Source organism: Rhinolophus sinicus, linkage group LG03 (genome assembly GCF_036562045.2).
Source record: "Rhinolophus sinicus isolate RSC01 linkage group LG03, ASM3656204v1, whole genome shotgun sequence".
Lineage (NCBI taxonomy): Eukaryota > Metazoa > Chordata > Mammalia > Chiroptera > Rhinolophidae > Rhinolophus > Rhinolophus sinicus.
The window spans coordinates 59,642,957-59,657,080 of record NC_133753.1 but is presented as its reverse complement, the minus strand read 5'-3'; the positions used below and the strand labels follow the sequence as shown (position 1 = coordinate 59,657,080).

At 39.0% G+C, this 14,124-nt stretch overlaps 1 protein-coding gene across 10 annotated transcripts in view; it reads left to right on the top strand.

Annotated features, from left to right (window-relative positions):
• Positions 1-14,124, top strand: part of SEMA6D (semaphorin 6D) — a 560,420-nt gene that overhangs the window by 195,989 nt on the left and 350,307 nt on the right. For 9 of the 10 annotated variants that reach the window (XM_074327791.1, XM_074327784.1, XM_074327787.1 and 6 more), the window contains exon 2: positions 7,381-7,461. The exons of the other annotated variant lie outside the window; for it this stretch is intronic. The gene's annotated coding sequence lies outside the window, so the exon portion shown is untranslated. The remainder of the gene's footprint in view (positions 1-7,380; positions 7,462-14,124) is intronic. 10 annotated transcript variants of the gene reach the window in all.

The window sequence follows — 14,124 nt, the reverse complement described above, 5'->3', positions numbered from 1 at the left end:
TACGTATTTATTAGGCTAATATATGCACTTTGCTGAGTATAAAGGATTAAAAAGGGTATATATTTGTAAGCATTACTCCTGCCACCCAGAAATCCATAGCTTTGTGCAAGTTAAAACAGGTAAAATATAATTCTACTGGAGTGTGCTGAGTAGTCGAGCAGAGATGTAAGCTATGTACATGGTCTTTTTTCCCCCAGCAACCACACATTTTATTTTGATTTTGTGAAAAATAGATTTTTTTTTATCAAAGTGTACTTTGCATACAGTGAAAAGCACAGATCTTAAGTGTACAGATTGGTAAGTTTTGAAAAGTGTTCACACCTGTGTGACCCACACCCTAGTCAAGATAGAAAACATTTTCATCACCCAGGAAGCTCCTGATATTCCTTTCCTAACAATCTCCATGACCTCCCTTCCCCAACCCAGGCAACCACTGTTCTGATTTCTATCAGAAAGGCAGAATTGAAAAAAAAAAAAAATCCAACTAGAGCTCTACCACTCACTGACAATAACTGTTTAACCTTTCAGCAGCTTTTGACCTCACACCTTGGCTTGATTTTTTTTTTCCAATTACAGTTGGCATTCAATATTATATTAGTTTCAGGTGTACAGCATAGTAGTTAGACACTTATGTAACTTACAGAGTGATCCCCTTAGTAAGTCTAGTACCCACCTGACACCACACATAGTTATTACAATATTATTGACTATGACTTTTGAGGCGCGGTGCTCTCTCATTATCCCTCTCCTGACTGGCTACCGCTTCAGTCTGTTTTGCTCAGTTCTCCTCATGTTCCCAATCTCCAATTGAACAGAGTCAGCGCTTTGCTCCTTCCTGTTCCTTATCTGCACACTCCTCCTAGTGGTCCATACTTTTTAATTTGAACAGGTAGTTGACCATGAAGAGTGATAATCTAAAAGCCTAGCTCATCCTGTTCAAACTTTATACGTAGAGAATGGTCACCCAGACTGTATAAGCTCTTTCAAAATGGGCATTGTAACACCAAGAGAGCAAACCTGTTTGGAGCTGTACGAGAATCCTACGCTTGGCTTTTGCTTGCTGTAAGTGACCAATGTGGTTGGTGTTCATAGCAGACTGAGTTACAGCTTAGAAAAGGGTAGGAACAGATGGAACGTCTCCCTGGCTGCCAGGAACCCAATGAGTATAGCAGAGGGAATGACTAGCTCTTTCCTAGAGTTTGAGAAAGTCTTCACCAAGTCTTCACCTGTGGCAGCTGATTCTTAAAGAATGAGTAGGACATTGGCCCAATGGAGAAGTGAGCAAGGCATCCCAGGAAGAGGGGGCAGCAGGGCAAAGCACAGTGACCTGAAAATGTTACAGGAGATGCAAGAAGTCCCGTGTGGCAAGAGGTGAAAAGGTGGCACAGGATTCTACAGGGCTTTGTTTTCTCTTCTAAGGAGTAGGAAGCACTTCTCTGAATGGGGTGTTGGTAGTAGTGCTGGGGTTGGCGGGGAGTGTAGGAAGATGACGTGAGCTTGATGTTTCAGGGGAAAAAAATTTGAATGCCAATGGGAAGGGCTTGATTGAAGGAGGATAGTACCAGAAGGACAGGATCGGAGCCCAAAGTCTCATCTCAGGCAGAGCCCCACCCCCCAGCACACACACCCTCAGAGTGTTCAGTAATTTTCGAGGTCAAGGGTGGATGGAGAAATAGTTTTGCTCTGCACTTGCTAGCCTAGAGAGTCCAAGTTTGAGGGGTGCACACCTGCCTGTACAATGCATCAGTGCCTCAGGGCCTGCCCCATCGCAACAAAATTGTCCTTGACACCTAAAACGTTCTTGCTTTTTTTGTTTTTGCTTCTTATGTCGCCTAAAGCCTCTTCTTCTGACTCGCATAATTCCCTCATCTAGCTGAGGGCCTCAGATAAGCTCAGCATTAGCTGCTAATGTCTCATTGTCATTTTTGACTCTACTTCATCTTTCAATCATTCTTTCCGGCAAGAGATGTCATCTAGAGGGGTTCTGCAGCTTACATAAATGAGGTATGAACCCTCATGATTTCAAGTGGGTTATCAAACCTCTTCCAAGCAGAACCAGGCATCTGGTATCTCCAAAGTGTGAAAAGGACATTATGCATATGTATGCAGAGACACATGCCCTCCAGCATTTCCCAAGTACTTGCCACATTTTCACTCACACAGGAGCCATATGCAAGGGGACCCGAGAACTGCTCTTAGAAAGGAAAGTGCTTTAACCTATCCTTTCTTGTCTCTCTTCTCTTTACAATTCTTCAATTTTATTTTCCTGAACCCAGGAAAGGAATAAGGAAAGGTTTGTCTGAGTGTGCTCATTATATGTTACACACAGCTTTGCACGTAGGTAGGCAGGTAACCATCAGTAGCCACAGGAGAAAGTGAGAAAAGCAACAAAGCTCAGTTTACACAAACACAACAAGGGAAACAAAATCTGGTAGCCACCGTGTTTCCCCAAAAATAAGACCGGATCTTATATTGATTTTTGCTCTAAAAGATGCATTAGGGCTTATGTTCAGGGGATGTCATCCTAAAAATCATGCTAGGTCTTATTTTCTGGTTAGGTCTTATTTTCAGGGAAACACAGTAGATTATTCTGACAGAGATCATTCTGCCTGAACTATCAGAATTATGGAGAGTAATACTAAAGAATCTTTCCCAGAGGTTTCCAATAACTTGAATTTTTCTATATTTCAAAGTGTGGTAGAGATGCCACAAAATGTCAAAGAAAGGCAAGGCATGACAGGCTGGGGACTGGATGCTCAGGCAGTGAAGACACCTCTGGAAATTCTATTACTTTATTTAGATTCAAGGTCAGATTTTGATTGAGACTCCGGGCTTTGACTTTTAATAAACCTGGATTTGAATTCTAGCTCTGATACTAACGTGTATGACCTTAGGCAAGTCATTTTATCCTCCTGAATAATTTAGCTTCCTTGTTTGTATGAAGATAATAATGCCTACTTCGTGGAGTGGTTATAGGGATTAAGTGAGCAAACTTTTATAACCTTTGCAATGGTGGGTGGCACATAGCAAGCCCTCAGTAAGCACATTTATTGTTTTTGCATTTTTACACATCATCTCGCACACTTCCTGTAGCTTCATTTTCCTTATTTCTAAAATTGGACTAATAATAGCTCTTTTATTCACTTTATATAGTTTTTGTGGACATTAAGTAATAGTGCATGTGAAGATACTTTGTAAAGTGAAAAATTGCAAATAGCTACAAAGTGTGGTTATGGTTATTTTAGAGGCACTTAGGCTGTCATAGTTACAAGAACACTTGGTAAATACAGAACGTTACTGATCTGAACAGGAGCAGATGCACTCACCCAGAAAGCCCATTTCCTGTCCACCTTTTGGTGTGAAAAGCTGTGGAGTGTCTCATGTGTGTATAAGGTGGATAGTATTTGGAAATAAGGATTGGGAGGTTCCTCCCTTTAACAGTGGTATATACGAAGTTAGTTTTCTACTCACTTCAGTTTTTTACATTTTACAACTGCTGAGCTGTTCTTACTCCTGGAGCTTAAAAATTGAACATGATTGCCACAGCCCATCTGATTCATAACCAGCCAGCAACTCAAATACTAGCAGACTCTGCCAATCTTCATCTCTTTTCCACGAAGCTGGCACTCTCATGCTTGTCTCATCCTCTCTGCCCCTTAGTAGGGGAGGGAGAATGGATCTGAGAAATAGGCAGTACCTGCATCCTGACTGAGTGATCAAGGACCGACTATTTAGTGTTGAGGCTGCTCAAATCCTCTTTCTCAGTGAATTTCAACACTTTTCACATCCCTGTAACCCCATGTGGAAGTGAAGAGGTCTAGTGGGTAAGAACTCTTGTCGCCATGGTCTGGCATCCTCAGACAGAGCTTGTTTTGAACTCTACCTTTACCAACCCCCCTTGCAGCTTTCTGACCTTGTTTACATTATTTATCCCCTGTGATACTTGCTTACTACATTTGTAAATAGGGATAGCAATATATCTACTGAGCAAGATTTCTCTGAGAATTAGATAAAATAATGTATTTAAAATATCTTACAAAGAACATAGCACAGAACAAATGCTAAACAAAAATGTCCTATTCTGTTCTTTCCCTTTGATTTGTAATTCATTAACAATTACTGCAGGACTTTGTCTTTCTAGAGCACTCTTTTCTTACCAAAAAAGTAAAGTTAAATTCAATGATTTGTAATTCCTGTATGCCAGTGAAGGTTTAGAATCCCTACACTTCAGGTGCTGTAAGAGAGGAATAATTAGGTTGCTCTGTACATTCTTAGGTAGGGGGGATAAAGTCATACAGGGAGATTACAAAGGGAGGATTTGACCTAGGTGTTTTTGGATAAGTAGGATTTTGATAAGCAAATAGATTTTGACAGAATGAGGAAAGACATACAGAGTCTAATGCTTTATTAGATTTAATGCAAACGGTTTGGATAAATTGATTCACACTAAGATAATAAGAGATTCTCTCGCGAGCTATGTTTGCAAATTGGAAAGAGGGAAACTCAAAGGAAGCAAGAGGCAGTGTACAGCACTGTTGGTGCACACAGGCGGGGTTGCAGCAGACTTTCCAGGAGGCCATAGCTCCCCACTGGACTGTAATTTGTGTGAGAGCAAGGACTCAGTCCAGTGTTGCCAGGCGTACTTGCTGAATGCTGAACTTTGGATCAGTAAATGAGTATCACTGATGCACCTACAATATTAATGTGTGGGTGTGGAGTAGGATCCAGGAGAAGAGAACCTAGTGATCTTTTTATAATAGCAATTCTCTTGGAACACTTCCCCAAGATACCCCAGAGCACTATTGCAAATGCTGGTTACTATTATTATTGCTATGCTTGTAGACAGCTTTTTCTTGCCTGTCCTATAGCTGTGAGTGTGGGAGCACAATTCTCTGGGGACGTGAGCATATGTTCTTTCCCTGAGAAAGTCTGGGAGAGAACCCCAAAGGATACATTGTACCCCTCTCCCAGTCAAGAAAGGAAATTTTTGCCTGAAATGCTCCCTCGGTCAATGAGTAAAGAAAGCAGTAGACGGGGAATGGAGCTTTATAAACGTTTTGTGTATTAGAATGAAGAGTCAATGGATGTATGAGTTAGAAATCCTGTGTTCAATTCTTGATCTCTCACCATAAGTATCCTATCATAAGCTCACTGGGCTTCATTTTCTCCCCCATAAATAAGAGTAGGCCGATGGACATAGCATGATACCTTCTAGCTCTATGCTCCCACTTTTACTAGTATTTCCTAGAATTTTAGAGGTGGAAGAATACTTAGATGTTAAAAAGAAACATGTATATGTGACAGAAAGTGTGCCCCCAAATTACAAAATTATTTTGGTTTAGTAACTTCATCTGTGCAGAAAGCCATCTCAACACAACGGGAACAAGTTTGGGTTTCTATCTTCCCCTTCAAATAAGTCTTACCCACCTCTTTTGTTGATGGCAGTTTCTGATTTTCTGAAAAACAAGTTCCCCTTTTAAACATCACTACTGTTGTTCCTCTTACGCACCCTTCTGCTATATTCAGTGATTGACTTATGTCCACTGGAGCCAGCTAACACAAGAAGGGGCTGGCTGAAACAGAACATGTTTTCTCATTAGCTGAATCTGAAGGTGGCCTCTACCAATTAATTATTGAATTGAATCTTTGGGCTAGGTACGTTAGAATGCTCTGCTCTCATTGAAAAAAATGTAGTCCTGGACCCCATCCCAGGCCTGTTAATTTAGAATCTTGAAGAAGTAGGGCCAAAGAATCTGTACTTTTAATTTTATTTCTTCTCTCTTTTTTTTTTTTTTTTACAAATTCTCTACGTACTTCTTATGTACGCTCACATTTGAGAACTGCTTTCCTCAATATGTGCCCAAATCTGTTCAGTCTTTAAGGACACTAATCTACTCATAATTTAATCTTAAATGACTCTTTGGCCTTGGAAATGTTAAGGGCATGCAGAATTCAGAAGGCATGTTTCCAAAACATATGAATAGTATGCTGCAGGTTTTAATCTTCCATGTTTCAAATAAAATATTTTTTTCCGTCAGTTGAAATACAAGGAGCCGAGTAGCTGTGGCGTGGCTAATGTCACAGTAGGCAGCGCATGTGGTATAGACTTTTCTGTGGCCCTTGGGTTCACGGAGCATCTTTAGTATATGTTCTTATTTTTTAATATATGTACTCACAATTCCATGTTTTCTTGCCATTGAAGAATTATCCCCATAGTTTTGCTTTTGCTTTGTTTTTGTTTTTAATATAAAAATACCAAGTGTATTATTCTAAAAAAACACTTTGGCAAATGGTGAATATAGTGAATATAAAACTTAGATCTTCCCTTTAGCATCAAAGAAGCTAACATACACACTCATATACTGATAGAACAAAAACCCATATAAGAATTACTAAGTTGGACATTTTCTAACTTTAAAACACCTTAGATCTGAAATCAATCAACCAGTCAATCAATCAATCAGTCAATCAAATCTGTGGTAAACAAGTGAATAGATATCTGTTACTTGCACCAAGCTATTGAGTTACTCAGATGCTTGAAACAGATGTCTGGAAAACCCTCCTACAAGTAAATGACCTAGAGCCTTAGAGTGTGTCTGAATGATGCCAAGTCAGCAGAGTGTTGCAGGCCCAGGTTTAGCCCAATCGGCTGTCCATTCCTGACCTAAGGCTTCTCTGGATGTTTTTCAAGCAATTTCAGGGAGCTCCCGGGCATATCCATTCAGCAACTTTTCACCCTCCTATTTTCAGGTTTGGGAGTCTCAAGTTCCCCATTGGGCTTGCATCCCTTCTGTGTCTATGTAGCCACTTCCAAGGTCAGACCCCTCTATTCCAGTAATGTGGTCAGAGAAAGATCAATCCATCCCAATCTTCAAAGATTCATCCCAATGGCAACTTCCTCTGAGTAGTAGTATAGGGTGACCTTGGAGTCCTGTACTCACCCTGACGTGGCACTCAGTCAAAGCCCAGGTGCCCTGGACTGTCCAATGCTTGGCCCATAGAATGCCCACAGACTTTTCAGTCATGTTAGCACATGCTTTATTAAGATTGGATTTGTTCCTTTTTTCCACAGAGACTATGTCCCTATTCCAGTTTATTAAAGCTGCCATGCTGTGCACCATTATTCTTCCAGCTTATATTCATGAATGGCCTGTGCTCAATAGGAACATTCAGGTGTAGATCAATAATCAGTCCTTAGTTAGGATAGGAAAAAACACACAAAACCATTGATGCCCTGCTTTCAGCTGTGTTTAAGAGGTCTTATCATTAAAGCAGCGGCAGGCATTCATAAACCAAGCTGCCGGCAGTGCTGGACATGCAGGATTAAAATAATGGTCCACAAGCTCTGTCTCATAAATGCTTTCCTTTGACTTTTGGCAGGATCTCCAACCCGAGTATATGCCAGTTGACATGGGAACACTGAGGCCAGCATTTTAAGGATTTTCACATTTGCTTGCAATGGTAAGATTTAAAGATATAACAATGAAGGACATTAAATATTACTGGGTTTTGGCTTTTTGCAATAGACATGAAACTGAAGTTGTTTAGGTATAATATTTTTTGACCCACACAAGTCTTTGTTCAATTACCTTGCAAAACCATAGTAAACACAAGAGAAACCTATATTCCATAAATATTGAATTAAGTTTTATTTGGATCAGTGAAAATAGGGAAACTGAGTAGTAACAAAATTTCTTTATTTCTGCACAAATGGACCAAGTGGGAGAAATGGTTTCCATTTTGAACAAAGTAACTCTTTGTATTCAGAAGAGGTATGATTATGAGATCATTATGAAGGGACACAAATTTTAAGAACAATGAGGAGAAAGAAAGGGGAAGTGATTCTGTTTTCAATATCTTAGGGGGCAGTCATGCCCTTACCGTGTGTCTAGGGATTAGGTTTCTAAAAGAACCAAATCTTCAGTCAGTGAAGAGATTGCTTAAAAAGGAAGAATGTCTGACGCTGAAGGTATGGTAGTGATCCACTGGACACTTGTTTCTTACAAAGAGAATTATAATGGTGAAGATATTGGCAGGTGGATAGCAAATTGTGTTATTAGAAGACAGTTTTGAAAAGAGCAGTCTTCCACTCTTTGTATGTGTGTGTATTTCCATATATATGTGCAAACACACTCATACACACACACCTCTTAGATGTGAGGCCCAGATATATTATTGAATAAAGTAATAATTAGTGTTCTGTTTTTATGGAAGAGAACAGAGTCTCTGGACACATTTCCAATGTAAAGTAAAAAAAAATGCACCATGATGTAGTTAACTGGAGTCAAACAAGGTCACCTAGATTCTTTGGACCCTGAATTATTAAACTCAATAGCTTAAATTCAGTAATGGTACTTAGTTCATTTCCAACTTCAAGCTGAGCCAGATTTTCATAGGGTGAGACTGTACTCAGCACATTCGATTCTCTGAAGCCTACTATTTTAGTACATTTTCTACATGTTTTGGTCCCCATTTTCATGTGGCCCTGTAGCAGGACCATGGTACATTGATTGAAACTTGACTTTTAGCCAACATATTTGTCCATTTTTGTGTACCACACATAGCTTTATATCTGTGAATTTTCAAAGGATATCTTTTGGCAGTTCAGCATTTATATTTAATCTAAGTACATTCCTCTCACATTGCCCTGCTGCTTTATTCAGTTATTTATTGTGGTTACTTTTAGTTTAACAGCTTGTATTCACATAATCTATTTATGGAACAATGGATGAATGATTGTGAAATATCCTGGAAGATGCATTACTTAAACTGATGCCTGGAAATGATGGTACAACTTCACACTTTTATACATACGCGTATAAACGTAAATGAACGTACCATTATGGTTTCTTTTCTCTGAATAGCACATTCCTCTTACAGATTAAATCACTTTGCACTTGAGTTTAATGTTTTATTTCATGACTTAGATGCGCTTTCTAGGAACTACTGCCAAACCCTAGTTCCCATACATGTCATAGTTTCTTATATATACATGGAATTCAAGAAAACATCCTAATTAGAGAGTCATTAAATCTCAGATATCAGCAAGGCCAGAGTTAAACTGAACAGAGCTTTTTAAAATCCCCAAGGCTGAGCAATTTGAGGAGAAAAAAAAAAGTAAGAGAAACATGCACGTGATTGGCCTTAATGAAACCACAAATCTCTATGTAAATGGTAGCTCTAATAACTCACTTCTGGACCACAGAAGTCATAGTTTTATCTGAGCTCTGCATATTAAATTATTCTTTTTGTTATCAAGAGTGAAACCCTATCAGAGAAACTCAGTCCATCATGCTAAACTGATTTGTGGCATTTCAGATATGGAAAGGTTTCCTAATTTTGTAGAGAATCAGACAACACCGAATCCTTTGCCACTTCTGCAATACGAGAACACTCTGTTGACCAGATAGGCTTGTCTGAGGAAAAAATACATTGATGCAGAGTGGCATAGTAAAAAGAGCAGTGATTTAGGACCCAAATTCTAATCCTCACATCCTAGTTGTCTTAGCTGGAGAAGTTTTATTTCCTTCTTTTGCCTCTGAGATCTTAAATAGTCATTTAACAGTGGCCTTAGTTTTCAATCTATAAGACGAAGTTAATATTCACTGTATTCTTTTTTTATTTATCCAAACACTATAAGTGGGAAACACTGAGGAACTTAATCTCACTACACAGAATTTAGAATTGCTAGAAAGTTGATTCCTTATTAATAGCACTTGACTGATTTGAAAGTTGTGTCAAAAAAGCATCTTCATAGATGTTCACAGATGTCTTCACATTAAACAAAGGTTTATAGTGTTCTGAGTTCTAATATACCTGGGTTTTCTCATTAAATTATGATAACATCAAAAGTCAAATGTTATAAGTGACTTGTATCTCAACATGTCTCTAGGGTTTATGCTGCGTTGATCCCAAATTTCAGTGTCCTAGAATTATTCCAAAAAAAGAAAAAAGAAAAAAGAAAAAAAAAAGCATGGGAGAGAATGGAAGAAATGTTTATAATTAAATCCCTGCCAGGAAGCTGGGGAGGAAAGGGTCTCTGGGGTTGATCCTTGAGGTGAATCATCCTTCCTCAGACATCCCTCCCTTGAATTCTTTTCAGATGTACGCTTTTCACTAAACCAGATTCTCTGCTTATCTTTCTTTCCACCCCCTTCAGTCTCCTTCCTCCTCTCCTTCACACCTCAGAAAGTCCTTTATTTGTTTACAATCCAGTTGGGGTATTTTTGGATTTTTGTGGGGTTTTTTTGTTTGTTTTTTTTAATTATTGACCCACAGCCTTCTGCTTCCATAAATCCTGCTTTAAGTGTTTGATCTCTAAGACAAATACACCCTCCATAGCCTTGAGTTTACTCTCTGACTCTGTTTCATTACAATTGTTATAGACAATCAATATGAATTTGGTGGCAGTGGGGGTGGGATGTCTTGGGTCAAAAAACACAATTTGCTTGAACACACATAGTCCTTGTCTCCACAAAGAACTGTGGATCACATGTCCTTTAAGAATAAAGCCATAATTGTTGGAAAACGTCACCTAGAAAACAAGCAGGAAATTCCAACAATTTCCCATATTATGGAAAAATCTTCCAGAGCTCCTAGTTCATGTACTAATGTTAGAAGCAACCAAGGACTATGAATAATGGATGAAGTTAAACATAGTGGTCCAAATTTCTCTTCAGAGTGTGAGAGAAGAACATAATGTATGTGGGTCAGAGAAATTGGCTGACATATGAAATACCAACAAAAAGTATCATCACTTGGGGTTTTTAGGGATAAAATTTGAACACTATCCAACATTTGCCAGTGTGGAGATACGTACCTATGTACAGTACCATTCTCGTCTGTGGTCCCAAGATTCCCAACTACATGGAAGCCTCATTTGTACCTTTCTGACTATCAAAACCCACCCTCATTTCTATTATTTAATTCCCCCAAGAGAACAAAAGTAACTAATGGTTTCTTCAGATCTGGGTATGGTTCATTTTGTGCTTATGTTAGAACCTAATTGAAACCTTTGGGTCACAAAATTTTGAGACGTATATGGGAGAGTAACGAAAGAAAATTAAGACAGGAATAAAGCTAAGTATAGAAAATATTATCTTAAGATACTCCATCCAGATTTCCATGTGTTTACAACTGACCCAATTAGCCTAAAAATTGTGGTTTTTAATCATCGTAGCAGACCACACTACTGACAACTCAATGAACCAATTTTCTTGGGCTCTGGCTGGTCTGGATACTTCCCCTATTATTCCCCATGTTCCCAATCTCAAAAGACAATTTCTCTTTTCAGTCATTGACCTTTGCTTCTCCCAAAGTCAAAATCAAGGTGAGACATAATCAGCAAAGGGGGCTCCTTAGGACCCTTCCCAGTGGTGGGATCATGAAATGATAGAAATTGATGGAAACTTAAGTAGGGTATCTAAACTTTTAGCTCCTTTCATTAGCATTTCACTGAAGCTCCATAAAATTGCAAATATTTTATATGCATCACCCACTATCACTTTGCAGCTGATCATAATAACCCATGACTAATAATAGGAACCAGAGAGCCACCATATCTGCAATGGCCCCATCTATCACTGAGACATTTTTGGTGTAATAAAGTCAAAAGTGAATTTTCTTCTGTTATTTTTCAAGTTTTGCATCTAACAAAAATGTCATTAGAGCACAGTGACTTATGGAAAATTGGGATAGATTGAGAGCCTCTGATAAAAGGCAATGTTTATATCACTGAAGGATTCTATTGAATTGAGGGGGATGGGGAGAAATAGTTTTTAATAATGTGTTCTCTGGTGTCTTATCAACCATCTGCAAAAAACTCTAATTAAGCATCTAAAGATATGTTATGAAAATACATTGTAAAGGCACAAATATCCTGGGAAATATTTTAAAAGCTTAAAAATATAAATTTTGTTTGCAACTATAGAGGGCAAGGAGAGCTGAGAAACATAAGTTGTGTGAGCATACTGTGATTTCATCCTGGTATCAGGCAAGACATGCTCTGACATTTCATTCCTTGGCCATATATGTCAGCTTTTAGACTATTTCTGCTTATGTTGTATTGTGTGTGTGTGTGTGTGTGTGTGTGTGTGAGAGAGAGAGAGAGAGAGAGAGAGAGAGAGAGAGAGAGAGAGAGAGAGAGAGAGAGAATGAATGTCTGAGAGAGTAGGAAGTAAACATCATCAAAAATGAAACTTTTACAGGTTACCTGAAAGGGCAAGATCTACCAAATATCTCTTTCCTCAAAGAGTGACAATTACTGCTAAGATTAAATATGTTCATTTTAGAACTGTTCGAGAATTTGCTAGAATTCTTGATGTTTTTGTATTGTTCAGTGAGCTGTATTGTTCTCTTGTCATGACACCACCATGACAACTATTATATCTTAAGATCCCCCTGAAATCCTCATTTCATAAACAGGAGATCTTATGGTAAAAATAGATATCACTAAATATTATTTTTCCATGTGAAAAACATTTATTACTTTCTGTTTTCTCCTTTCCTAGTCATTCATACACCCATTTATTCATTGACTCATTCATTGAACAAATATTTATTGGTCACCTACTAGGCATTGCTAGGTATTATTTTGTGTACTGGGGATACTGAAGTCAACCCAACACATAAAAATTCTTGCCTTCATGGATTATCTTCTAGTGGAGGAAATGAGTAATGAGAAAAACACAAATATAAAATCTAAAATGTTTATGTATTTTATACACACGTGTGTCTTTTATAGATAAATCAGTGCTAAAGAGAAAAAGTAGAGAAAGAGATATGAAATGTCACAGGGTCGAGGGATTGAGTTTTAGGTAGTGGCCTCGTAAAACTTTTTTCTATATAGATAACTTTGGAAAAAAAGACTTGAAGCAAATGAGGCAGCAAGCCATGTGGATATCCCTGGGGGAAGAGTTTTTTAGGTGGTGAGAACAGTAAGTGAAAAGGCTCTGAGACAAGAGAGTGCCTGGCATATTTGAAAGACGACAAAGAGGCCATTGAGGTTGAACCAGAGTGAAAGAGGGAGGAGAGGTAGTAGGAGATGAGGTCAGAGAGGTAACGTGGATGCAGATCATGGAGCACCCTGATGCCATAGGAAGGTTGGCTCTTCTTCAGTGAGATGGGAAGCTTTGGGAGGGTTTTGAATAGAAAAGTGGCGTAATTTATCTGACTAATATCTTTACAGGGATCACGCTGGCTGCCATGTTGAGAGTGGTCTGTGGGAGATCACAGCAGGGAAACACAGGAAAGGCACAACTGGGGAGACCACAAAGGAGCATGCTGCAGTCATTCTGATAAGAGAGGAGAGGATAAGGTCCTGCACCTCAGTGGAGAGGCTGAACTTGACCTTGAACATGGTGAACTTATCCATAGTAACAGGAGAGATATGGATAGGTGGGCAGATATGACAGTGAAAGCATGTGGAAGTTCTCTTTTGATTATCTACCAATATCAATTATATCAGGCTGCATGAGTATAGGTATTGAATGGTTGTATGATTGACTTTAATGAGGGTTATGGTTTAACCAAAAGAGTTCACCAAAGCAAAAAAGGAGCTAGAATATGATTATAATAATTATGGAACTTAAGGTGGAAAGGAGGCAAGAGAGAATATCATGGGGGAGATATCTCAGGCACACTGAGAGAGTGGGTTTTAGGTCATGGTGGGGTTGTAGAATTGTAAGATTTGGGATGTTGGAGGGAGTGACCAGGAATGATAGGAAGTCATGATCAAAGAAAAGAATATTTGAAATTGAGATTTTGCAGGGGCTGCGGTTATTGTTAACAACAACATGAATGCTGTGACTGTGGAAGTGAGTGGCTCAGGACAGGTGGCTGACAAAATCTTTGGAAGAGAGGAAGTCCAGGAACTGAGAGGATGGGATATTGGGAGGATCATCCCATTTGATATGGAAATGACCAAAAATGAAATAGGAGTAGTATTACAGAGAGTGATCGTGAACTAGGCACCCACATCTCCTATTAATGGAGGGGTAATGAACTGGAGAATGGTGGAAGAAGCACCAACAGGGACAGAGGGTGGTACAGCCTGATGACATGGAAGTAAAAGCTGGGTTTCGTAGAGGAAGAAGAGAGTAAGGTCTACACACAGTAATGAGGAGC